The 27,750-nt window shown below is 38.2% G+C and overlaps 1 long non-coding RNA gene across 1 annotated transcript; it reads left to right on the top strand.

The window, feature by feature from the left end:
- The first annotated feature begins 6,418 nt into the window (after window positions 1-6,418).
- LOC118546382 (uncharacterized) lies at window positions 6,419-9,924 on the top strand. Its single transcript, XR_004922559.2, has 3 exons — window positions 6,419-6,520; window positions 7,130-7,218; window positions 9,547-9,924. It is a non-coding gene; the product is annotated as an uncharacterized LOC118546382 (long non-coding RNA).
- The last annotated feature ends 17,826 nt before the right edge of the window (window positions 9,925-27,750 follow it).

Here is a 27,750-nt window from a genome sequence, read left to right as displayed (position 1 = left end):
AGAACTGAAGTACTTGAAACTTTGATTAAAGCTTCCTGTCCCCTAGGAGGAACATATTGCACATGCTGTTTGCTCTGTGTATCACTCTAATGTAGGCTTTCATAGCTGACCAACCCTCCTTTCATATAAAGGTTCTTAAAGTATGTTAATATGGCAAATCAGGCTTTACTCCAATCTTGCACTCCTTGTAACCCATTTTGTTCTTTCTGTGAAGCTCTACAATCTTGGTCCAATAAATCTCCCTTGCCTCCTAATATATTTGGTTCCTGGGTCTTGGATAGCAAGAACTCAGATAGTGAGGTCTCATAGCTAGTCTAAATCTATTTGATTCCCAAGTTTTGGATAATGAGTAGTAGAAATGAGAATTTAGAGAGGGAACGATCCAAAATTTTATCTGGTGTATTCAAGATAGTACATGTTTAAAAAGAGAGAGCTCACCTTTCAGTTTAGCATCAAAGAATGATCACAATTTCCTTATTTTCAAGCTCTTAGACTGTTAAGTAGTATCAACAGAAGTTTCAGTTGAGGGGCGTCTGGGTGGCTCAGTCGTTAAGCATTTGCCTTCGGCTCAGGTCATGATCCCAGGGTCCTGGGATCGAGCCCCCCATGGGGCTCCCTGCTCAGCAGGAAACCTGCTTCTCCCTCTCCCACTCCCCCTGCTTGTGTTCCCTCTCCCTTGCTGTGTCTTTCTCTGTCAAATAAGTAAATAAAATCTTAAAAAAAAAAAAAAGAAGCTTCAGTTGATGTTCAGTTGGTGTTCAGTTGTTAATGGTGTGATTAAGGTCTGAGGGTCATTGGTAGAGAAAGCTATGGAGCTTTGAGATGAAGGAGGGTGAATTAGTGCGAGGGCTGGCACAATATGGGACATACTTTCTGCCATGTTTCCTGTAAAGTAGATGCTAAAATGCTTTGAGTTGACGCCCTCTTGGTGAAATGTTACGCGAAAGAAAAGACTATATGAAAATAGTGAATTAAAGATACTGGATCTGAATCCTTAAGGTCACCGGTAAGGTGCAGGCATGAACCCTAGAGATCATGAGGTAAAAGAACTGAAGTGGTGATGAGTGGTCTAATGTACTAGAAAGAATCAGGATTAGAGGAGCCTTTGAGAAATGAAGGGAAGAGGAATGAGTTTTTCTCATGAATTTGAGGGGGATTTGGGACCATGAATTAAATGACATAGTAGGAATGATCTTCACTTTAGCCTTTGGGGGAATTGGGTCCTTGGATTGCTGGGAAGATATTTTGGAGGAATGAGGCCTTTGATGTGCAAGAGCCATGGGAGGGGATCTGCATCCATCTACCTGTATGACATTGGTGAGGCCTGATTTACATGACCCAGGACATGAGAGAGACTTGAGTTCCATTGGTCTTTGAGGAACACAGGCTTTTGGCAAATTGAGTTTAATTTCATTCAACTTAATGACTTTGTCTTGTTCCCAAAGCACAATTCCATTTTCAGAGGTTAAGGATTTGTCATCATCAAGGACATATAGGCAGAGTACATTTTGAGCATTATTACAATAAGGGCATAGCTTTACAAGGTGACTCCTTTGAAGTGGCTAAAAATCATATATATGATTTGTAAAATTCAGTCATACTGCTTTAATACTTTATATCTTTTTATGCTTTATCACTTCTTTATGCATAGTATACTGTATTCTATTTATGACGGTCTGCAGTAAAAATTGGATTGATATATCATTTTAAGATTTGTTTGTCATAAAATCCTCTTTTGTCAAAAGGTACCTTTGTATAAATAGCGCCTATCTTATATTAATGTAGTATTAAAAGGTATTGTAACTAAAAGGAAACCCTTTCTCAAATCCCTCTTATCATTTTAAAACAAAGCTTTAAACATAAGCCATTGACCTGCTCTTGTAAAAATTGCCTTGGGGAATCAGGCTACCTGATTCATAGAATTGACTATAATAGCTTCTCCAGTGCCATTGTATCCTGTCAGGCAAATTCTTCTTCAGGGACTTCTCCGAATGCACATGACAGATTAAATTGTTTAAATACGTGCTTAGCGAATTTCTCAGAAGCCTTTGTTGGATCGAGATTGTGTGTACCCTGACATTAAATCCTGTGTAATATGTTATCAATCTCCTGCAAGAGTTTATCATGAAGTTACATGGTATTCGGGGTATTCTTGGTCTTCTGTGCCAGTGGGGTTCCCAATTTGGGGCATTGAGTAACAATGCTTTACATAGTGCATTTGAAGATTCATCTTGTCTAAGTAAAATAACGTCTTTTGCTCTTTTTCAATTCAATTAAATATACCAAATTTCTTATTCTTAAACAAAAAGTCTTAAAGTGTTGGTTCAGCTGCTCAGTGATGCCATCAAAGACCTGATGTTTTTCTCTTCTTTTGATCTAATATTATTACCTGTTGGCATAGCTCTAAGCATCACAACCTGGTATAAATATTCCAAGCAGTAAGGAAGGGACAGAGGTATAAGGTTTTGTCCTTATGAAGCTTTGCCATTTTATTCAGGAATGGAAATCTCCCACCATCCCACCCTGCCATTCCTTTGCCCTGACTTTCTCTTAGACCTCATTGGTCAGAATGGGGACAAACGCCTTCCCCTAGACCATTGGCTGGTATAAGCCAATCCTAGAGCAGAGGAGGGGCCAAAATCCTCTGGGAAATAGTGGTGATGGGAAATGGGAAAGGTGATTATATTGTTGGATAGGCAATAGACAATGTGCAATGTGCAACTGACAGAGGTATGTGAGGAGTTGGTCAAGGGCAAAACTAAGCTGAGGTAAGATTTGTTATTAAGGAGTATAGGTATGCACATTGTAGCGGGATAATTTAGAGGCAGTGAGTAGAATTAGGGAAAGCGTGGGTTTATAAGGGCAAAATAGTAAGTATCTATATTAGGCTGTGGTGGTCAGAATCAAGGAAAAGGAAGTAATCCAAACTTTTGAAGGAAGAAATGATAGCACCTCATGAGGAAATCAATACAAAGATTAAGAAAAGGTGCCAAAAGAGTAAAAGAAGTCCCAAAGTTCTTATCCAGGGGTCTAGAAGACAAGTGCTGTCACTAATAGCCTGTGGTGGTTGAGATAGGGAGCGATTTGGGGGAAAGGAATGAATCCAGGCTTAACACTCAATTCAACACAACCTCATTTATTGAGGACTTACCATCTGAAAGCAGTGTGTCAGACAGATTTTCAGGATATGAGAAAAAGGTTGAAAATCTATGATTTTCCCATTGGAGAAGAGATCGATCAACCAATGCATGATGTTTAAGAAAATTTTTAGCACCTGCTCGTGTACTAAGGTGGGCAGGCTTTAGGTGGGGGCAATCTGTGGCTATGTGGTCTCTTCATATAGTGAGATTTTAGGGGAATCTGCAAAGGACTTTAGAGAAAAACAAAACAAAAATTTCTATTATTAAGGACATATTCTTTGGTGATACGCATCCTTTTATGTCTATTTTAGAATGAAAATACTCTGTAGAGGGGAGACTATGGAAATCTGAAATAACCAACAACTTGGTGTAATGGGGAGTCAGGGAAGGAGAAAAAAAATTGGGAAGAGTCCAAACAGGAAGTTATGAGGATTTTCATCCATGCTGAGGGCAGCCCCATATTCAGGCCCATTACGCCCCCTGGTATCTCGTTTATGTGCTTCAACTGTCTAAATTCAGCAAATTCACCAAATAATTTCCAGCTTTCCACTATATGATAGTGATCCAGCTCAGGGAGAAAGGAGGTGCTTGGACAATTTAATGGAAAAGAAGTCTTGATGAGAACAGGTATTTTTAAAGACAGAAAAACAAAAACAAAAACAAAAAAACCCTGACATTGTAATCAGATTTAGCTAAATGAGACTGGAACCTCAGGAGAAAACCAAAGACCAGCCTGGGATAAAAACAGAAATAGCATTTTTTTTATTGGTGTGATAAATTTAGTAAACAAACTCTGCATCATTGTGAGGCATATCTACACTAAAAGAAATCTGTTTTGATTTTAGACATTTTTTAGAAGGTTATTTTAATTTAATTAATGAGAAATCATAGGTTAATTGCCTCCAACTTTAATGTGAGGGTATTATGCATGCAGGCATATTTTATTTATATCCCGACTGTTTGATGTACACAATCAATTCAAAAAGGGATAATGAAGAGGTGTTCTGTCCTGTGTGGAATAATAATTAGGGACTCTAGTGCAGAATATTTTTTATTAATTGTGCAGCTCAGTAAACATGTTTGACATAATACTGAGAAATACATTTGTCAAATTTTACTAATATTTTTTCTTTGCTCATTCCTTTTGCTTTTTCTAGCTTTTTTTTTCAGGATCTTTTTCATACTGACCCCATTTTCCTAAGCTAGGAGCCCCCCCAAAAGCCCTAACAGTTTGATTTAGAGACTTAGGACCACCTGCTAAGTTAGTTGCATTTTGAAATTCAGGAAATCATATTGGACATCTGACTGCTGTTTCAACAAGGTTCATCGAAGTTGTTAGGGAAATGGAAATTGGATTTTTTTTTCATAGATAAGTAGACTACCTCGGTCTATAATGCAGAATAAATAACATTAGTGAAATCTGTATGGTCTTTTGATTATTGTGTAATTTGCTAGGCAATTTACATATGATCCCTAGTTCCTTAGACAACGTATTTTCTTTACTAAGGATTTGGAAGTGTTATCACAGGTCCATTCCCTGCCGCCGCCCGCCCCATGAAACACAACCATGGATGGCTCTTTGTCCAAAGTACAAACTATGTTTTCAGAATTGTTAATGAAGCTACTTTATAACTCTTCTGCCATGCTTGGGGCATCAGCCAATTTAACAGAACATTTCCCTCAGTTTTAGGAAGTGATTTAAACTCTTGAATGTTCTCTCAACCTCCTGGTGCACATTTATTGATAAATTTGTATTTGAACCTTTTTTTGTGGGCAATAAGCCTGTCTCAAAGTTTTTAGGAGGCTTTTTCTTAAAAATCTGTATAGCCAGAAGCAATTTTCAAGGGCTTGGAATATGTAGCCAAAAATGTGCATGTCTTGGCTCCTTTTGCTGCTTTGGCACTTGCCTCTTCTGACAACCATTTTTTACGTTTTTCCCAACCCCCAACTCCATCACCACATTCGAGTCTTTTCCTGTAGCTGATTTTTCTACATTTTTCCTCTCCAAGCTTTCCATAAGGACATCTCAGCAGGTGTAGTATGTCTTGGTTAAGCCAATTGCTTCTAGTTGCCTCACGATGCAGAACTTCTGCTGAGCCACCAATGCCCAGGAATGAGTCTTTGGCCTCTAGTAAGTCATACATGTGAGATTTATAGAGAACCATATTGTTCTGAAAATCAAATGTGAATTTTACAGCCTTGCCTCCTAATGTCCAGTTCAAATAGATATGAGGTGAAAGTGACTATAGTAATAACATTCAAATGTTGTCACCATCTGGTGCCTGTTTGGTGGCCTATGTTATATGAGCAGGTGGTCCTGTGTATCTTTGAGTGGCCAGCTGTCCACGTCACAAAAGCCACTGTCATATTTAGTGTTAATTGGCATCTTGGTTGTAATGATCTGTGGAGAGGCCAAAGCTTGAACAGACCTCAGTATATTATTCCTCTTTGTCTTAAGAGCTCTGGGTCAAGGCTGACAAGCATGTCTCTCTGTCCTCTTTTCCTTATTTCTTATATGAAAGTCCAAAAGGGTTCTAGAATAAAGCATCATCATTCAATTTACTGAACACCAAATACACATATTGTTATGTTAGTTAATTCTTAGCTGAGGTAAGAGATCCACCAAGGAATCTTCAAAGAAACTTCTTGGAATTTAGAAAAGGTCAGTTATCTGTTTTGGCTGCCCTGGAGATGATTTGTCTACCTCCTACTTTAAATATTAGGATTTTAGAAATAAAAGTAGTCTTTCTTTTAGAAGTTTAATTTGGGGGTGGGGGAGCAAGTCTATAGATAGTGGCTATAGGCAGTGGCTACCAGAAGAACCAGATGGAAAAGAGTCTCATGCTCTACAACGAATCATATACAATTACTGTTATTTTGACCTACACAACTGGCAGTTTCCTATGGCTTAACTTAATAGTTCTGCTTTACGGTTTTCAGGTTTTAAGGAAATATCTCTTAAGTGAAGTATTCCTGTATCATAAATTCTTGGCCACAGGATTAGTGTTTAAAATAAACTTGCCCAGACTGAGTTGAGTGATGTTTTCTCCATTGCAGTAAGGTTGGTCATAAGACAGTATTAACACATCTTCCAAAATGATAATGCCTTCTGAGTTCAAGTTACTTGCAAAGAATAAAGAATTTTACTTGCATGAATTTTAGTTAGAATGGTAAGCTCTATTCAAAGTCAAACACACGCAAATGTTGACATTTAGAGTCAACTTTCAAAAGCAAGCATTAATCTTTTTATCTTATTCCCATCACACAGAGAGAAAGAAAACATACCCAAGAAGTTAAATAATGTTCCAGATGCAGCAGAAAATTTTCTGTTTCGTAGTCAACAAATTGGCTTGAAATGTTTGCATCAAAATAACCCATAGGTAAGTGTATAATCCTATCTCTGTTCACTAAGACTTCCATGGATGCTCCAATCCTTGTTTCTCTTTTCTTCACATGTCTCTAAATATCACTCAATTCTTTGTGCCGCACAATGTAGCTCTTGATTAACTGTTTTGAAAACTTTTTTTGTTTCATATTTACATTTCTTATGTCTCTATCTATATTACTAGATACTTGGAGTGAGGTATTGGTATTTTAATTATTCTGATTCCTTCGAGAATCTAACATTGGGCCAGGTTAGTAGGAGGAAACTATAAATACTAAGCATTTATTAAATATTCATTGAGCAAAAGTACAAGACAGGACAGTGAGCTTGATAAACAAATTAAACTTCCTAGGTCAGATTTTAAAAATGGAAATGAATAAAATAAGCCATTTGCACATTAAATGTCTTCAAGATATTGATCTCTGTGTCAAAGGTTAGAATTTGGTGTAAATTGAACCTTCATAAGAAAAGTAAAATTTAGACTGTCCATCTTTTATGCATTCCACTAAGAATTTTATAGTTCTGAATCAGCACTAACTGCATTAACAAATTATGTATGCTGAATTAGTCACATTACTCAAGTCCTATTCTTTTTCCTCCACAGAATATTTGTCACACAGATATTTAAATGGAATCGGAGCTGTACATAACCATGACACAATACTTTGTCAAAAAGAGAAAAAGGTTAATCAGGTTGGTGAGTAATCACAGACCTCCTTCCCTACCCCCTCTTACAGGCTCACAAGAAGTAGACTCTAAAAGAATAGGTCATTATTAAGGAAACAGAATCAGAGCATCTCAGTAAAATATAGTAAAATCTTAGTCATTAGTCTATGTACGATATTTTAACTCCTTTGACAATTAAGCATTCTTTGTTATAAAAAAGAGGTTCTATTTAGTGTCTGTCAAATAGTTCTTGAAAGAAAAATAAAGTACAATATTTCAGTATGAAACAGAATGAATCATAACTGGCATGAATTAAAAAACTAAATTAAAGTCAACTTCCAAATTGCCTTATTTGATTCATCAACTTAGGGAACTTCTTGAAAAGGCAGATTGCTACTCTGGAGGCATGCAAAAGAGGAGTGTAGAATATGGTATTTTGACTTTTGCTATTAGTCCTTTTCCTCAAGTTTTCCTTGTTGAGCTGAAGAGTGTTTTGTTATGGTTGCTGCAGGGATATGTTGGCCAAGAGCTTCCCTTCATGTCAAATGACTGCGCAGGGATACAACCCAGGACAGCAAAGAAGGGAAGACTAGGAAGATAATTGTGTTAGCAAGCCCAGACTGCCATACAAATGGCAGCAGAAAATGGAATGCTCTGGGAAGAAAGAGACACTGGAAAAATATGGCTTGATATTACAGAGGAAAATGAATATATTAGGGAAAAATCTTGAGTTCTTAAAATTATGAAAAAGTTAAATAATGGAAAGAAAATAAGAAACCAATTAGGACCTCTAGGAAAAGTAAAAAGCTGTATAAGAAAAAAGAATCATATTATACTATTTGGGTAGGGTGAAAAATAGTTTTGTGGTCATAATTTCATATTCACTGCCTTAGATTTTCAACACGTAGGATAAGCCTTTTAGGATAAAATATGGCTTATGTGTTTGTGATTGAAAACAGAATGTAAATGTTATCACCTTGGCAGATGACAGTGTTTGAAAGGAAAAAAGTGGAGAGAGAACTAAAATGAAGGAAAAGGACAGGAATGTTCTCATAATACAGAGTGATGAGTCAAGAGACACCTATTAGTTGATAGGATAAGAAATAAAGAAGAAACATTATTTACAGTTATGAAAAGCCTAAAAAATGTGACAAAACTATTTTAAGTGGACGGTAGGTGAAGATTGGGGGTGACAGTGAGCTAAATCTTTATCCATTATAGCAGAGAGTGGACGGTTAATGCGTAAAATTCCCGAATTCATAAATAGTATAAACATACTACTTGTCAACATGAACATAATCATGGGGAAAATACAAAAAATGATTTTCCCTGTGGATCTCTCCTAGATGTATAGATAGTGAATTGGGTACTATTTTTTTTTTATTATGTCCTACTCCATGAAGTGATTTTAAAATCATGTTTATGTATAATTTTAATAAGTATTTTTTTTAAAAAAAGCTATCAGAAAAATGGAAAACTCTCATTCACTGATGATACAACCACTGCACATTTATTTGCTTCTGTGTGTAGATTTAAACTATTCCAAGCTGGTCAGGATGTGTTCAGCACCATGACTTTCCTGGAAAAGCTTTCTGTGTATTTAGACCTGCATAAATTCTCCTTTCTTTCCATTCAACTTCAAGGGGTCATCAGTTTTAGGAGGGGAATTAAAAAAAATTATTTAATAATAAATAATGTATTTATCTGATTCAAATTCAAAGGGCACAAAATGAAATATAATGAAGTCTGAGCACTATTGAACTGATGAACATTATTTATGCTCCCCATCTACTCAATGTTAAAATTCTTATTCTTATTCTTATTCTTATGAATGAGAGGCATCCAGAATTCTTTTATGCACATAGAAGCTAATACCCACACATGCATGAGTACACATAGGAATTTCTGAAAACCTGCTGGATTACAAGTTTTTGGATGGTTGGAGCTTATAATCCATTATTTTTAAAAGGAAAAAAAACAGTATGTTCTCAGGCAATCAGAAACTCCCAACTTATTTCTCCAGTGGTTATATAGTAATTCACCGAAGATATCTGCACTATAAAATATCAAGAACCAAAATGTTTAACACTTAACGAACACATTAATGAGTATATTTGTGTGCAATGTGCAGTGATAACATTTATTCAAAATATGATCCATGAACTAGCAGCATCAGCATCACCTAAGAGCTTGTTAGAAATGCCCAATCTCATACCCAAACCCAAATCTAGTCAATCAGAATCTGTCTTTTGCTGAGATACCCTCTCTCAATTTGCTTTATCATTCAAACTTTTTTCTTATGTATGAGCTTTTCCCTACCTCAGGCTCACCTATTTTCTCCTTTTCCAATTTTAGGAGATATCTTTACTTACGGTATGTGGAAGATAATGATAATAACACAGAATTTGGTTGGACAACATCAGCAGAGACTCAGTTTTATCTAGAGAACACCTGAGAAATAATGGAAACTCACTGTAGTCTTGCCTGGAATCAGGCACCATGTTTATTGGTGCTTGCATGTAGATTCATTACAGGGGTTTCAATTTAGGTAGGGAATATTGGATAAACATTTTTGACAGTCATTATAGTGACTCTTATGAAACTGAGAGATCAGATAGCAAGAAAAATCAGTGATCCTGCCCTTAGCTTTAAAAAAAAAAATCAAATAGTACAATAATATAAAGACTGTGCTGTACTTTCATTTGTTTCCTTAGACATCAATAAATGTCAGTACTGAAAGAAACTTCCTCGGCCTTATTTTATGGCCACCAAGCACTGCACTGAGTAGACAAGCCATAATTTAATAAAATAGACCCCTTTTGATAGACATTTGGGTTATTTTTTAATATTTTACTATAATAAAAATTGTTGCATAAATAACTGTACATATGCCTTTTCATATGCATGAAGTTCTGTCTATAGAGAAGAAGAGAGTAGTTAGGTCAAATGACATGACCACTTGCAATTTTGATAGCATTGCTAGTTTGTCCTCCACAGATACGTAATTTACACTCTACATGAGTGAACAAGGTAGTTCTCGACACCTTGTTCAATAAGAGTGTGTTATCAAACTTTGGAATTTTTTCCATTCTGAACTGTGAAAAGACATTTCAGTGTATTTTTAATTTATGTCTTTGTTATGAAAAATAAAAATATGTTCATATGTTTCATTTATGAGCCATTTACTATTCTTGTCCTGTAAACTATCTATTCTAATCTTTTGCTTATTTTTCTATTGGGTTGTTGGCCTTTTTCTTAATAATTTGTTGGAATACTTTACATTAGGAAGATCAGATTTTTAAATGTCATATGAATTAAATTTTCTCCCCAATTTGTTATCCTTTGACTTTTCTTATGGTTGCTCTATCATCTATCTCTCTATTATCTATCTATCTATCTATCTATCTATCTATCTATCTATCATCTATCTACCTATCATCTATCATCTACTACCTATCATCTATCTCAACAGCTTTTATAATATGTTTAAATATTTTACTGAATCAATCTCTTCCTAGTTTATAGCTGTTTCAATTCTAAGATGGTAAAAGAATTCTCACATAGTTTATTTCTTGTTCATTTGTGGTTATATTTATTTACTTTACTTTTTAGTTTGTGATCCATTTGACTTCACCCTGTTTTAATATGGGGGGTACGGACTCAACTTACTTTTTTTCCCTCAGGGTTTCTCAGTTATCCAAATTCTATTTACTGAATGATACATTTTTACACAAAGAACTTTTCAATAATATAGTTTCCCAGAAGCCACATTCAGATATTAGTATTAATATATTATTTAGTATATTTTGGTGAGGCACCAAAAGAAAGTCCCAGGCCATATGTGAAGTCATATTTGTAAATCATAACAAGGAGGCTCAGTCTGCAAGTGAAGGTGAGAGAATTTTGTTTTTCTTAATGAACATGATCCGAATGATTGGCTGGAAGCCTACCCTTTATTTGGAGAAAGCAGCTGTTCTCCAGAAGAGGCTCAGTAATATATTTGCCTGGATTGGTTCCTATTGATAAGACACAATACCAGCAAATTTATATAGCGATTAGCTACCCCTCAAATGGTTCTTTGAGTTTCTATGGGTGATAGGAGTAGTATAAGTGTTTTCTGAATTAGGACCAGTTGCTGGGTAGATGGAGTAGCAGATCTGAGAATGTTCACAAGACTCACTAACATGTAGGTAGCTTCCCAATGACCTGACATGAAGCACTGATATTCATCCTTGGACACTTATTCCTCAGGCTGGGTAGCATAGTTGACTCATATTGAGGGAAAGTAGGAGTTTATGTACTTGTTTTCTAGCAGAAATCTTAGCTGAGTATTATCACCATTAGTTAACATCATGCTAATTCTCAAGCCGAGCTGCATCTTGACATGCATGGAAAGCATTCAAAAATATTGATGCTTGGACCCTATCTTTGGTTAAACCACTCTAACTCAGGACCTCTGATTTAAGTCCAGAGCTTCTCCTCTTCCTCTGTATCATAAGCTCCTTCAGCAGAATGAGACAGAAGAAAATGGGAGCATGAGGAAGGTGAGAAAAAAGATCATGTCATAGAGCATCAACATAGTTCTAGAGACTCAGGGGTTTCCAAGAGATGGCAGAAGGGTGCTAAATGGGGCAGGGGAAGGATGCTGAAGATAAACCTCATATTTCAGCACCTTTCTCCTCTATTTAGAAGGGCGAGTAGGACACTGCTACCTCGAATGTGATGAAGAAAATTGCTCCTTCAGTGGGGGACAAAATGTGGAACAAGTATCCGACTTTCCAGAGAAAATTGCTGATGTTCTCTGTACTTTGTTTTTCAAATGGTGTGCTTCCTCAAGGCCTTGACTTTTCCCCATATTTAGCCCTATAAATACCGAGACGCTTTTTAATGCCTCAGTTCTGAGGACTTGTTTAGGTTTTCTGCAGGACTTGATGCCTCTCATTTTCTTGCAGAAAAATAATGAAATCTTGTTAATTCATAATTCACAGGCTAAAATATTTGCTAGGATTTTGGATGCTCTAAACAAGGGCTTATCTTGGCTTTCCAGCTTATATTTATAAGGAAGTCTCTAAAATATTTTGCAAACAGTACGTGGGCCTAAGAAACAGTTTAAATCGTGTCATTCCCGGCAGGTCAGTGCCTTGTCCCGAGGATCGACCCAATGTTGTGTGCCGAGTAAACATTTATAACACACAATTGTAAGCGTTTAATGAGGCTGAAGTGCTTTTTGATTTTAAAAGATGGCTACTCATTAGATCTGTATCTCATTACAAACCCATTCAGAGAAGCAAAGGGTTGAGGTTGCAGTAGGGTTAAGCCCTTCGTCTGGTTGGTGCAGAGCTGGGGAAGCCGTAGGTAAACTCTTAGCCAGGCCCCATAGACAGTGCTCCAGTCATGGGGTGACTGACTTCAAACTGGGATGTGGCTGCAGAGGTCTCTTTCCCAATCCTCTCCTGTACTGACACAACTAAGCCTCTCCAAATTCTTCCCTTTCTAGTTCCTAGTTTCTTCTGGTGTCTGAGTCAGTACTGTGGGGCCTCAGCAGTACATCTCCCATCCCACAGCCAGTGTCTGTGTAGCCAGGGGGCTTTTTCTTCTTGTTCCCCATTACAGGTCCCATATCCTTCGTCCACCATAAAAACTGAGGAACCTTATCAGTCTCCTGAAATGCTGGAAATAGATGTGTCACAGTAGCTGGGACTGGTCAAAACTGCATGGATCTGGCACTTTTTTTTTTTTTTACTTTGCTCTAAGGCTCTTGCCATTTATGGAGCTGAGAGGATGCCGCTGCTTACAGAGTGGTGTGTTAAATAACGGAGTAATAAACAGGAGAGGAAAGCCATTTAGAAAAGAAAAACATAGTCACCTGTGAGATAATTCTTATAAGATTCCTATTTAATAATTTCCTCTCCTATTCATATGATCCCTCTTGGCAATGAATATATGGATTCCCCTCCCCCCCATTAGATTATGAACTATGAGAGCAAGGATTTCTTTTTTAATTTTTGTATCCCCATCACCTAACATCCAGCCCATCAGACAGAAAGTTCTCACTAATTATATGTTCAAGAATAAGTGAAAGCCTGGGCTGGCATATTTATTTTTTAAATTCTGACGTCTGAATGTTGGACGCTGCCATCAACTACAAGGTCCTCCACACCCCCTGTGGCCTGGCTGAGAAAGTTAACAAAACACCTAGCCTGGAGAAGCTCCTTAATCAATTTTAAATATTCACATTTCTACCATTCCTTGGGTGCATACCATGAGCAGGCCTTCGGCCCCGGGCACCTTATATACATTAGTGCCTTTAGTCAGGTCAACAACCTTAGGCAGTAGGTCTTCCTCTTCCTGTTTCACAGAGGGTAAAACTGAGACCCAAGGAATAACAACTAAAAGCCATATAATTGTTACAGAATTCATATAATTGAACCAGAATTCAAAGATGTGGAAAAGAGAACTCCTGCTTAGCGTTACTCCCGCACCTGAGTTTTTAAGGGCAACTACAGACTATTTTTTCCCCTTGGAGGCCAGGGAAAGGGGAGGGAAGGACAGACCAGAGAGCTGGGTGAGGGGCCCACAGCGCCCTCTGCTGATACCAGTCACCCCTCGCATTGGCTCTTCCTAGCTGGTAGCTGTGGCTTTCAAGATATCACTTAGTGAGAACATTTGAGAAATCACTTGAGGGGGATAATCTATAGAATGTGATGTAATTATTGCTCACTGAAGGGCGGCCCTGAGGAGTGACAAAGGCCCATATTGAAGCAGTTTGTGAAGAGGACTTGAACGCTGTACCAGCTGCATGTCCCTGGCTTCCTCCCAAGAGCTCCTGATGGGATATTCTCCATGATTTTTAAGACCACCTGGAGTTATTAGTCCCTTGAGGACTCCCATAAGACTCATCATTATCGTTTCCTCTGCTCCCCAGGTGCCTTAACTTAGGATCTTATTTATTGTGAGATGAGAAAATCATGCACGTGCAGGTTTTGTCTTAGGTGGCCATAAAAATTCTATTACTGCTGATCCCTACATGTAAATGACACAGGAAAGCTATTTCTTTTTTTTAATTTCTTTTTTTATTTTATTATGTTATGCTAGTCACCATACAGTACATCATTAGTTTTTGATGTAGTGTTCCATGATTCATTGTTTGCGTATAACACCCAGTGCTCCATGCAATACACTGTTGATGGGAATGCAAGTTGGTACAGCCACTTTGGAAAACAGTGTGGACGTTCCTCAAAAAATTAAAAATAGAGCTACCCTATGACCCAGCAATTGCACTACTGGGTATTTACCCCAAAGACACAGATGTAGTGAAAAGAAGGGCCATATGCACCCCAATGTTCATAGCAGCAATGTCTACAATAGTCAAACTGTGGAAAGAGCTGAGATGCTCTTCAACAGACAAATGGATAAAGAAGATGTGGTCCATATATACAATGGAATATTACTCAGCCATCAGAAAGGAAAGCTGTTTCTTAACGGCAGTAAATCTAATGTCTGTGTAATTCAAGGACCAGAAATCTGAACCCTACTTTTTGGCTAACCAAAAATTGTTCTCATTGTGATACTTAGGACGTGGTTTGTATGCTTTGTCTTATTACAGTAAATTCTGTTAATGTTTTAAAATCTTTAAATTGTTTTTCTTTTTAGACTTGAGTTTTGAGGCAACTTTAAAAGTTTGTTCCTAAGGAGGCAAGAGTTGTGTTTCAAAAAAGAAATAAGTCTTTGAGTCACTGGCATTTTTTTCCATGCATCTTTTCCAACACTGGAGTATTAGAAATATTTTTGAAAATGTTTGTGTAATAAAGGTCTATTTCTAAAAAAAACAGCACTGATGGGAAAGACATGAAATTTATGTAGAAAGAATTTGAAAATAAATGTAAAAACTTTTCACCAAGGGCACACAAAATAATTGGCTGAGAATGTGGTCAGTTTCAGTAATATTACACTAATAATTTCTAACTTCCTACACCATGTACACTTTAAATTTTTTATTAACATGAATTCATTATAGAACAAATGGCTGCACTTAAACATTAAAGCTATTTATTTATTTATTTTTTTACCAGTTCTCCTTCTTCCATGGAAAATATGATTCTGAATATAATGAATAAAACCAGAGGTGATTATGCTAATTTTGACAATGTCTGTGGAGTAAGTGCGTGCCATTTTCAAAGCTGCAATACTTCTTCTTAAAGGATAGAGGGCTAGGAGAGGAAGGGGAGGGGAAGAAAACCATCTTTGCATTTATCCTGTGTCCGAAGGCCATGTACTTTGCATGCTATGTCCTCTGTAACCTTCCTCAGAGCCATTCTTGGGCAAGTTTCCCATCTTCCCTTTGAGGGAAAACTGGAATCCAGGCACATGTTTGATGCCAAAGTGCATTTATCCTACTATCCCTCTATGTCTTTATGGGAAGCTTCTCTAAAAAAAATTTGATGGAGAAAGGGGAGTAATAAGAATTCTAAATGAAAGTAACTGTTAAGTTCAAAATAGTATAAGTAAGCCTGAATTTTACAATGGGGCTTGATAATAGTTTGCATGTCTATGTTTTAATGGAAAGTTAAAAAAAAAAACAGGTGGTATAAATATAATAATTGCCACCTAACGTAAAATGTTGGCAAGCACATAAAGATGAGGGGTTAGGTCTGAGCAAAGAAGAGAAATTAGACAATACTTGAATTAGGTTTTATTTGAATTCTAGGGTCAGTGGTATTTTGGTTGAAATGCAAGGGTTTTAGTTAACTTCTGCATCTCTTCTCCAATCTGATGAAAGCCATGGTAATGTCTGCCAAAAAATGCCCATTAAGACATAATCATTTTTGCATAAACGTTTTTTGAGGGGGTCACTGATTCCCTAAAGTTCATCCATGACCCCCTTCTGTCACCTTTTCCTGGGGTCCAAGGGTCAACATGGAAAACTTCTTTAAGTGTCATCTCAGATGTCATTCTCTAAAATATTGGCTGAATTTTGTTTTTTTGGAATTTTGCAAGGCCTGCAAACATAAATCTTTCATTAACACCCTAACTATAGCTGGGTCCTTGTTTAGGGAAGTATACAACTGGGGAAGTAGAAAGATATGGCAATACTAACAGTTCATGCTTATGTAGAGCTGAAGGATGGTTTCTGTGTATTGCAGATGTTTCCTTGTTAATCATCACAAGCTCACCATGTAGGAACGTTTAGAGAAGGTTAGTAAGTTGTCCATGGCTTTCTAGCCTGAGAAAGGGGAAACCAGAAATCCAAGAAGTCTGGCCCTGGAGTCTATGTTCTTCATTATGATACCTTTCTCGGCTGGTTCAAAACACATGTTTTGATACACAATTAATAAATTTACTAATTCATCTGCTATGGATGGTTGGAATTTGGCCCTTAGCAGCAGTTCCCCCCTAAAATGTTATAAATGAAGAAAATTAAAATTCAGTTACCTGAAATGTCAAAATATCTAGATGTCTTGTTGTACATGTGACTGAGCAGATTTATTAGATTTCTATGAGGTGTTGGGCTTTGAGTGCCATAGATAGTTATATACAGTGGGTGCAAAATTCCCAGGTCAACCAGCGTGTGGACCAGCTGGTGTTCTCTTTAACAATCTCCGTATATTCTTCAATCCTTGAATAATAAACACTGAAATGGCAAAAATACATTTTAAAATGACAGATAATTTTAATAGGACATTAACAATTTTTAAAGTTACGATCAGAATTATGTCCCTTAGTAAAAAAGAAATAATAATAACTCTTTTATAAATATTTCTAGACTCATGGCTCGAACCCAAAAGCAAAGCCTCCACTTCAGCACTGGAAGATACGTGAAACAGTTTTCAGAGCACAGAACTCTATGAGCTCAACACCAAGAATTGGTCTGCAAGGTCTTTAGAAGGGCAGGCTATTTGTAAACTTCTTTTGTTTTAGCTGGCAATATGCAAAACGTCCTTTTTCTGTGGTTAAATGATACTTGAGAAAAGGAAACACGTAGTAAATCTGGGTATTATATCTACTTGAAATACAAATGACTCCCTTATTTCTGCATAAGCACAATATACCACTTATTGGGGAAAAAACCGAATTTATGAATAGGCATAGGAGCAGGTTATGGTGCATTTTCTTATTCCCCACTGGGAGTTATTACTCAAACACTGTGTTTTTACCTGTCTTACAACACCTGTCATCCTTCCTTGTACTTTATGGCACTTTATCAACCTCTGCTATATTCTTAGCTTCTTCAGGGTGCTTATCACATCTTTATTTATCTTTGAACACTCTTCCTATGCCCTGCCCCTTTTCCTGAACCAATTTCTGCTCCCCTTGGAATTTTGTGCTCACAGGTGCACCATGAATATTTATGAGATTAAATTGAATGGTCTGTTACCAATTTGGGAATTTTTGGACCCATTAGTACAAATTCTTCAAAATATTCCCTTTCCCACTGAGGTAGTGAAGCTTCTAGATTACTTCTCACTTTTTGCCTCTGAGGATGTGAAGACCAAGGCTGTTACCTCCTCATAATTCCATGTGTCTGTCCTTGATTACCACTATCATTGTGGTCTCTCTCTACTGATTCCTCTTTGACACACCCGTCTTGGGGGTCTTTATAACATAATGGCCTCTGTTGATTCCCATTTTGCTTAAATAGGCATTCATCTAAATAAGAAAGTGTTTGTTTTTCTAGTGAGCTAAAGAGCACAGAAATTTGGAGCCTTCTTGTTGTCAGGAGTGGTGATGAGCTGATTCATGAGAAATATGTCACAACTGTGGTATCTCTTTTCAAAACAACTCTTCTTCCATGTCATAGTGCTTTGGTATAGCTTGTCTTGCATGCCTTCCTCCCTCCCTTTCTCCCTTCTTTTTTCTCTTTTTCTCTTTCTTCCCTCTTTCTCTCCTTCTCTTATTTCCTTCATGGAGAAAACCATTCAAAATGCTTCAGGTTGTGATTTCATTTTAGAGTCTTTTATTGACTTCCATTTTGGTATGTTAGGGGTTATGTAAAAAAAAAATTTTTTTTTGGTTTTAAAATGTTCATATTATTTCCTTATTTTTATATTATTTTCATATTAAAATGGTTCTAGATAGCTCCAAAACAGAATGCAAAATTCACATGAAACTTTAAAGAAATTTTCTTCTAAGGTACCTTTGGACTATATATCCAGAAAGACTAGAAGCACAAGATCTCCTTCCCTTCCTTTTCCTTTCTGTCATTAGGGATATTTCTGTGACTTTTTTTTTTTTTTTTTTTTGAGAGAAAGCAGGGGGAGGGGCAGAGGGAGAGAGAGAATCTCAAGCTGGCTCCACGTCAAGGGTCGGATGCGTAACCAGCTGAACCACTCAGGCGCCCCTTCTGTGACATCTTTGAGAAGCATTCAAAACCTCTTTGTTAATGCAAGCTTTTCTTTAGGATCTTACCTCCTTTAGTTCGTGTGTCTCAGGCTCTCGGTAGAATCCCACCATTCTCTCCTCAAAGCCCAGCGGATCTCTGGAGAGCCATGGGAGTAGGTGGTCGGTGGAGGTAGATGGGCTGAGCACACAGTGGTTTGCTGGGGCAGAACCTGTGCTGTGCTGAAGAACCATTGGAAGGGCTCTGGAAGAGCCAATTTTTAGCACTTCTTCCTGACTCCTCTATCAGTGAAATCAAGTTGGTAGCTTGAAATTGACCATGGTGGGAGTTATTTACACCACAGAAATTCGCAAAGGCTATAGATCAGGGTTTTTCCCCCCCGCCCCCCCAAGACCTAGTTGTTAAGTACGTACCAGCACACCCTGTAAGGTTGATGCTTGGTTTAGGTGTCTTTCTTATTCTGCTTTGTATGTTACTGCTGCACCCTCAACCACTATTGTGCCTTAGCCTCTGGGGATAAGGGAAGCAATCAACCTTTGCCCCAGGTTTCACAAATGGCTTGGTTATTAATCAAGTGGTCATTTAGCTTCGTTCCCTTTGTTCAATGCCATGCTTGCAAGTATGGAAATGTTAGCTCTAGACAGAATCATAGATAAGGGAGCGAAAGCCCAGAGTGATTAATGACTTAACAAGGTTACAATTCTAGTTAGAAGTGAAACTGGGACAAGAATCCAGGTTTTCTAAGTCCCAGGTAGGTTTTGTTGCTCTTCTTCAACTCTGCCTCCCATAAGTTAAAAAATCCTAAATCATAAATGTTCCATTGTAATTAGCTTCAGAAAACATTGCCGGCTACAGAATAAAATACTAGGTCTAATAATATTAATTTTTGCTTCTCTTTCTAACCTGAAAAAGAAGATACATTAAGAGAAATAGAAAATGTACATGTATGGTTAAAAAAAGAAAAACAACCCAAAGCTCTAATTAAATTAATTTGTGTTAAGAGACACGTACATTTACCATCTTCATCTGCCCACATTTTAAAGGCACGTCTAAATCTAGTTCTCATGACTTTAAACCAAAATGATATAATTTCCCTTGTTATTTTAATAGTTTCTTCCAAATTACTTGTCTAGCAAGAAACAGAAAGATAGAGGGCAGCATGGGACCAGCGTGCTAGCTGCCCTTCAGGAGAACAGGACTGTGTAACTCGCACATCTGAAGAGGTAGCCAAGACACAGAGAGAAGTAGCAGGCGTACCCACATCCTCTCCCCGACCTCTCCAAAAAATAATGCAGCGCCTTTTTCTCATTGTTTAAGAAGAAAAGGGAGAACTTGGACACACAGCCAATGAAGGATAAATGAGTGCTCTGCTAGTTCAAAGTCAACGTGCAGATTGGACAGAGGAAGCGTGCAGAGCTCAGAAGGTATTATTTTTAGAGGGTACAAACAAGAGAACTTGCCTGGCCGAAGGGGCTTTTGCAGGCCCTTCCAGCTTCTGTAATTGGATAGGTTTGGCAGCCTGAAAGAGGGGTTTGTGGTTCCTGATGAATGCTTCACTTGCACCCGGGCGTGATTTAGCGTGCTGCTGAATAAACACATCGTGGGACGGGGAGGTGATAACCACCAGCCTCAGCAGAAAGAGAGCCTATAAATATGCCAGGGGGTCAATAGAAGTGATTTCATTCTGCCTTCACAGGACTGCTGATGAGGTCTGACAGGGCAGCTCTACTTCATTACTGCATCACAATGGTGAAGGGAGTCTGAAGGGCAAGAAAGAGCCGTAGCCAGTGGTCCCAGCAGCAGGCTGTCACCTGAGCGGCAGCTCCCAGGAAGGCCAGGCGAGAAGACCCAGCGACAATAGTCTGGGATTTCCTGCCCTGGTTTTACTCTCCTTCCACCCTCTCCTTCTCTCTGTCTCCTGTCTCTGTCTCTCTGCCTACTCCTCCCTCCCTCCCTCCTTCCCTCCCTCCCTCCCTTTCCATCCCTTTGCTATTTTGCTATTTCTAGAAAGAATCCTTTCTCTTGCTGGCAGAGCATTTGTAACAAAGGAAAGAGAGCCGACCTAGATGCTGGAGCGGAGAGTAGAGAGCTTTTAACTGCAGGAGTGTTAGGATCTGAACACTCGGGTTAGGCTAGAAAGGAGAAAATCCTGGGGGAGTGTGTATGCTGAACTGTTCAGAGGAAGGGAAAAATCTTTCTAGGGAAATCACCCATAAAACAATCAAGGAGCTGAAATAAAGCTATTCTCCTGCACCTCGCGTTCCCTTTACTTCAGGAAATAACTAATACATTTCCCCAGACACCTCTGAGTTACCCCATTGTTCCTGGTTTTTTCTCTGGCTCAGGCTGCCTCTCTCCTCTTTTTGCTCCCAGACATCCATTTGCCTCTTGATATCATGTCTCCTTTTCCAAGGCCAGAGAGTATCTCTCACGCACCCTCTTCTGCCCTGCTCCTTCAGGGCCTGTCCTTTTCTGGCTCAGTCTGACAAACGGAATGGCGGCCGCGCCACCCGGATTGTTCAGCCATCTTAGCCCCGGGTTCTGATTGCTGCCTTATCAATCTGCCTGTGGACTGTCTAGAAAAATGGGAAGGATGAATGGTCGTGAAATAAATTCACTAGTCTGCTTGGCACCTTCCTCCTTTTCTATGCTTGGTTCGTGCACATGACCGCTGTTTATTTGGTCTGTGCAATTTTCAGGAACGTGAGGGGGTCAAGAAGGGGGTATTAAGGCAAGCTGTCCTACTTTTCCCTGGACGGTCTGCTTCCTAGCTGCATCTGTCTTAACACTGCAAATTACGTGCACATTTTTAGGAGCCGGTATTAGAGTCTTTTTAAAGATCACCATTCTTTTGGATTATTTTAGAAATAGAAACACGTATTACCTGTAGTGCTTAAAATCAGGTTTATTTTCAGAATTAGAACTTTCTTGGCGATGAGTTGTTCATTTTTCTTGGCCTGCTGACTTAGACCCATTTTCTAAGGTTTGTAGGTTTAATGCAGTGGTAATGGAAGGTTCATTGTTTGTGTTTTGGTGTACTGTGCTTTTGGTGTATGGTCACAGAGGTGATAAGCAGCAGTGCTACTGTGTGTGTGTGTGTTTTATATTTGAACGAACTATTCAGAAGAATACCCATGGATAATGAAAGCACTTGTCATTGTTTGGCTTGGATTTTGTTTAGTTTAATCTTGTCTCACTGTCCCTACGTTATAGACCTCCTGTGGGAAGTGCCAATGTCATTCATCTTTACACCCCCCAGTAGGCCTAGATTGGTGTGTGTGCACAATAGGGTGGAATGATTGTTAGTTGAATACAATCTAAAGCATATTTTAAGTATTTCAACTCCGGTAAAAACCATATGTAGAAGTTGTGTAGTGGGGAGGGAAGACAAGAAGGAAGACTAAAAACGTGCTTAGCTCAATTAGAAATTTAATTTCAGATTTTTACCAGTAGTTCCATTTATTTATTATTATCTAGAAAAGAAAATACATGAAATCACAAAATAGTCAAAATCTAGCTAGGAAATTAAAAGGCTCTTTAAGAAAAATAAATGAATAAGACTACTGATCAAGCAAAGTGCTGAAGGAATACCTGCAATTTCTACTTCATAAGCACAAAAAGAGCAAAAGGAAAGATAATTGATAAACCTCTTTGTCTTACAAGCTTTGGAAGTGATACATATCCCACTTCTCAAGCATTTTTGTTTTCGTTTTTTTTTAATTTGAACAGGAGAAAATCCTGTGACACAGATAAACAAACAAACATAAATATCCACACTGAAACAGGTAATATTCCCATGAAACAGAATATTAAGGCCTGAGAGGAAGAAGGCGGACTGAAGAAATCAGGCAACAGAATAGGGAAGTGGGAATATAACTGTGACTCTCAGTACTGGCTTCATGCTCAGCGTGGTTGGTAGAGCTCATTGCCGGCAGAGGCATGGTTTTGTTGACCTTGACTTAGTGCATGAAATGTTAATATATTACCTTAAAGATTCTTTGGCAGCATCTCTGCCTTCTTACCTAGGTAATATTTTTCTTCTTGCTTTCACCTCTGATCTAGTCCTTACCTATCCATATCTGTGATTTCTTTAAGATATGTATAAAGTCCAACCATTGCAAATGGACCCAGAGCTTGTTATATAACAAAGAGAAAATTAGGTAAATGCTTTAGTTTCCTTATCATTAGTATTCTTCATGCTTCTTACACTTGGGTTCCATTAAGTTTCCTGCAAAAGTGGGTATATAATTTTCATCAAGTGTAGAACAATTTTAAACATTATCTCCTCAAAGATATTTTTTTTCTGTCCTCTGTTCTCATTCCTGTGCCTTGAAAGCTCCAATTACACATATATTAGGCCATTTGAAGGTGTTCCACAGCTCACTGGTGCTCTGTTCATATTTTTGTCAGTCTTTTTTCTCTGTTTCACTTTGAGTTGTTTCTATCGCTTTGTCTTCAAATTCACTTTTCCCGGCATTTTCAAATCTGCTGTTAATCCCGTCAATTATATTCTTCATCTCAGTCATTGTCATTTTCATCTTTAGAAATTTGATTTGGGTCTTTTTTTTAATTTCATCGTCCCCTCCGTTCCTATAGCTTTTTGAATATATGGAATACAGTTGTAACCAAAGCAAGAGAAAATAAAGACCAGATAGGGAAGGGTCAGTGGGATTGAGAAGAGGGGGAGATTGAGGATTTATATGAGGAAATGAAATCAATGGCAGTTTAATCCTGACTAATATGCACAGTGGTGTCATGGAGAAGTCAGGGAAGGCTCTCAGGAGCCTGCATGAAAGATGGAGGGTGCTGCATCACCTTCCCTTTCCCTTCTACTCCACTCTTCTGCCCCTCCCAACTTGAACATATGCTCCCCAAGATGCACTTGTCTTTTTGTTCACTGCTGAGTCTTTATATTTAAAACAGGTCCTGGCACAGTCAAGTTTTGCTGAACAAATGATTCCGATTTTGCAAATATCGTCTCCAAGGATGATGGTATTGTCTGGACACTGCCTGCTTTGGTGAAATTTCACTGCTTTATGTGTGGTCTATATTCCAGTAGGGAGGACATCTATGTCCAAAGTTGAATTAATTCTCTGTACTTGCCCGTTCTGCTTACGCTAGTGTTTTGCAGCAAGTTCAGGGGTTAAAAGTGCGTCAGAGTAAAAGATTTCATATATATATACATACATATATACATCACATACATATATATATGTATATGTAAGAAGTCTGATCAGACATTCACGATGGGGCTTCCATATTGCACTCGAATAGACATAGAATGTCAGGACTGGAAGGGGCCTTTAATAATGATTGTAGTAACTAGTATTATTGAGAATCTAGTATGCATTAGAAACTCTGCTTTGTACTTTATATGGATTATTCATTTAATCTTCATAACAACTTTTTAATTTAATCTTTAAGCAACCAAATATCATTTTTATTTTTAATTTACAAATGAGAAACCTGATGCTCAGAAGTGTTGTACAACTTAAAAAGTTTCCACAGCTAGGAAACCACCTTCTTGGTTCTAATTACAACTAAGGAGCCAGCGTTAGGGCTGAACATGAGTGCAAAAGCCCTGATGGTCCAGGGGCCAGTCCAGGAGAGGAAGATCTAAGGAAATCCCTTCTCCTGTGATGCTCTTCTCATTTCCATGCTCCTGCTTGTACCTGCCCAGTTGCTTGCTGGCATACAGATGATAGCAGCTCTCAGAGTACAGATACACAGTGCTCCCTTCACTTGATGTTCTAAATCTATCACCCAGAGAAGTATTTTAATAATAACTCTGAGTTAAAAGTAGATGGTGTCTGATCAGCCAGTCAACTCATGTCCCTTGGCATGAGGAAGTCAATGTCCAATGACATTCTGGGATCTTAGGCATGAGCACAAACCATGGATTCCAGATATGTGTGCTCCTAGCTGAGACCAAACTCATGGTTCCAGAGAACAGAAGGTCAGAGCACTAAAATGGGTGTATTAGAATTAAGCTGGCTTCCATCAGAAAGCTTCATACAAATATTACACCCAGCTCTATAAGACACTCAATGTTTGGTTTCTGAACCTATTAATATATAATGAGGATATGATGTAATTAATATCATTTGTTTTGATTTTCTGTTAAATCCGCTTTAGTAATAAGAATGCAAGGTAATTATTCAGAAAGGCTTTTCAACAAATGTCAGTTTTCATTGATTAAAAATCAAGTCAGTGCTTCATTTGAAATGATATTTACAAGCATGCTTTAAGCTGAAATGAATAATTATCAGGTTATTGAACTGCAAGTTATCTGCAAAGAATTGTCTACTTTTTTTTTTTTTTTCATTTTGCACTAAGGCTTACTCTCAAATAATAATAGAGGACAAACCAGAGGGTGTGGAGAAGAAATGCCATGCTTTTGCTTTATGGGATTTAATTTTCTTTACGTAATGTTGAAGGCGGCTTCCCGTTGGCTGTAGCATCTCCCCAAACTGAAGTTTTGGAGAACCAGAGCCAGACATTGTTGCTTGGGAGGCACTTGGAGCTGTTCATCATGCAGCAATCTAAAGTTTCTGTTTTCCTGGGGTCCTGCTGCTGTGAGTGGTGGTTGTGCCAAGCCAATGTGGGCATTTCTTTTCACTCTAAAATGGCTTTTTCTCCTACATATTTCTCTTTCATTATTTCACATAAAACAATGGGAAAGTAGTCTGTCATCTGTTACTCAGAGTCGTACTGAAGGTTATGTGAATTCACAGCCATTTGTTTTTCCAGTGACTAAAGAATGCACACAGCAACAACCCCAACAATTTAGACTGCAGTGTATTCATATTTACAAATAGACGTGTACATATAAATCAAGTCACCAAAATTATGCACTGCCTGGATTTTAAAATAATGTTCTTTGTGCGACTAACTCTTATTCAAAGCCCTCCAACAAAATGACAAAAATCCATTACTATATGCTTTCTTCATTTACTCACTCATTATCCTTTGTACCAAATACTCTTGTAGGTGCCTGAGATGTGGCAACAAAGAAGCCATCCAAAGTCCTTACCTGTGGACCTCACATGTGAGCCAGGGAGACTAGCAGTAATGGACAAACATGTGAAATATGGAGTGTGTCAGGTGGTGGTAGACGCCATCCAGGAAAATCAAGCAGAGTAGATGTGGGAGCTGGGGCAGAGAAAGAGTTTCCGTTTGCATTTAGGTCAAGAGAAAAGCCACACTGAAAAGGTGATCATTGAGCAAAGCCTTGAAGAATGTGAGGGAGTGAGCCATATGGGAACCTGGAGGAAGAGCATTGTAGCATCTGGGAACAGAATGTGCAAAGGCCCTACTGTGGTGGGTGGCTGTGGAAGCAGGAAAAGGAGGCCAGTGTAGCTGGCATAGGGTGCAAGGGGAGGATAATAGTAGAAGAGACAGCAGATCTAATTGGGGACTTATTTAATGAAAATACCTAGTACCTGACAGCTCACATCTGTCATAAGAGATGTGTTATAATAACTTGAGTCTAGGAGGCTGTTGATCTGATGGGCAACTCATATCTTTCTTACAGATTCTTCCTCTGTGATGACTAGGAATTAAGCTACTGAATTACTGGCTATCACAATCTATTTTTTTAAAAAGATTTTATTATTTATTTATTTATCTGTCAGAGAGAGAGAGAGAGAGAGAGAGAGTGCACAAGCAGGGGGAGTGGCAGGCAGAGGGAGTGATAGGCAGAGGGAGAAGCAGGCTTTCCACTGAGCAGGGAGCCCAATGCAGGCCTCAATCCCAGGACCCTGGGATCATGACCTGAGCCGAAGGCAGATGCTTAACTGACTGAGCCACCCAGGCATTCCTGGCTATCACAATCTAAATGGGACTAATCCTGCATCTCTGGGTTCTGGGACCTGGTCAGAATTTATTCCCACCATGTCAACTAAGCCCACAAAGGTTGGCTTGTTTTTTCTGTTTTGTTTTGTTTTGTTTTGTTTTTAAGAGATAGATTAACAGGGAGAAAAAATATCAGAGATGGGAAGAATGACCATTTTGTTGTAATTGAGAACAGTGTTGGTTACAGGTATATATGAATTAGAGATGACAAGATTTTCAGACTTAATTCTGAGTTTACTCCTAAATTATGATATTTTGGTAATTGTCTTCATATGAAAACAGACTAAAATTTTAAATGCTATATTCCTGATTCCTGACACTCGGAATGTTCTATCTCTTCCTTTGGCTTTTCTTGGGTTCTACTTAAATGGCAGGAGAAAGCCAAGTAACATGTTTGGTTGAATGGTTAGATTAAAGTGGTGGGTTGTGGAGAGAATTTGTTTGGTACTTACTTTGGCAAGGCACTTACTAGGGCTTTGCACATTATCTTCTTTGGTCCTCAGGACGCTCTCTGAGGTAGATAGAGAAACTGCTTAATGTTCTAAGCAGTACCCTCTATGCTCTGACTCCATCACACATCTAGGAAAGGAGATTCCATTCAGTGATAAGATACAGCATGCAAAAGAGTCAAATCAGGACCCACATGTATTAATGGTGGCTGGTGGGAACACTGATTCAAAATATTTCTTCATCTCATCAGAGAGAACACTGTCTCCAAATTCCCTTAGGGATTGGAGCCATCATCTATCTGCAGTGTCAGAGGGCACTGCGTGCTTAGGTTACACATTGTAGTCAGCCAGAAATACAAATCTTGGGAATATCCAAGAACCCAACCAGTAAATGATCAAAAAGTTTGCAGTTAGAGTAGATGAAAACCAGGGGAATGTGAAGACCCTTAGTAATTCTATGGCATCAGAATATTAAATTTCTGTAATAACAAATTACGATATAATGAGGTCACATTAGTGGAATAAGAGGCCCAGATGCCTCAGTGATTTAATCTCTCTCTCCACATAAGCTTGCATCAAATTTTAATGAGTATTTTGATTGATAACATATTTAGTTCAAAACAGGTCTTTGAAGACAGCTGTAAGAGTATTAACATTTAAAAGATGCTATGATAGAAATTTCATTAAGTAGCTGATAAGAAAAAAAATTACTGTATAAACCTGCCAGTGTCAGACATACTGCTATGACCCATCAATTCCTACTGAATAAAGGGACAGTAAAATATCTTTATTGGACTATTCTTTGAACACTATAGGAGCTCATTTTCTTTTCTTATGAAAAAGCCAAGTGTGGAGACCCACAGGGCTGTGGCAAACTGAAGAAGGTCCCCTAAAGGGCCTATGTGCTGACTCACCCGC

The sequence above is a fragment of the Halichoerus grypus genome, chromosome 5, assembly GCF_964656455.1.
Source record: "Halichoerus grypus chromosome 5, mHalGry1.hap1.1, whole genome shotgun sequence".
NCBI lineage: Eukaryota > Metazoa > Chordata > Mammalia > Carnivora > Phocidae > Halichoerus > Halichoerus grypus.
Note: the sequence above shows the minus strand (reverse complement) of the source record. Positions and strands in the feature narration are given on the sequence as shown.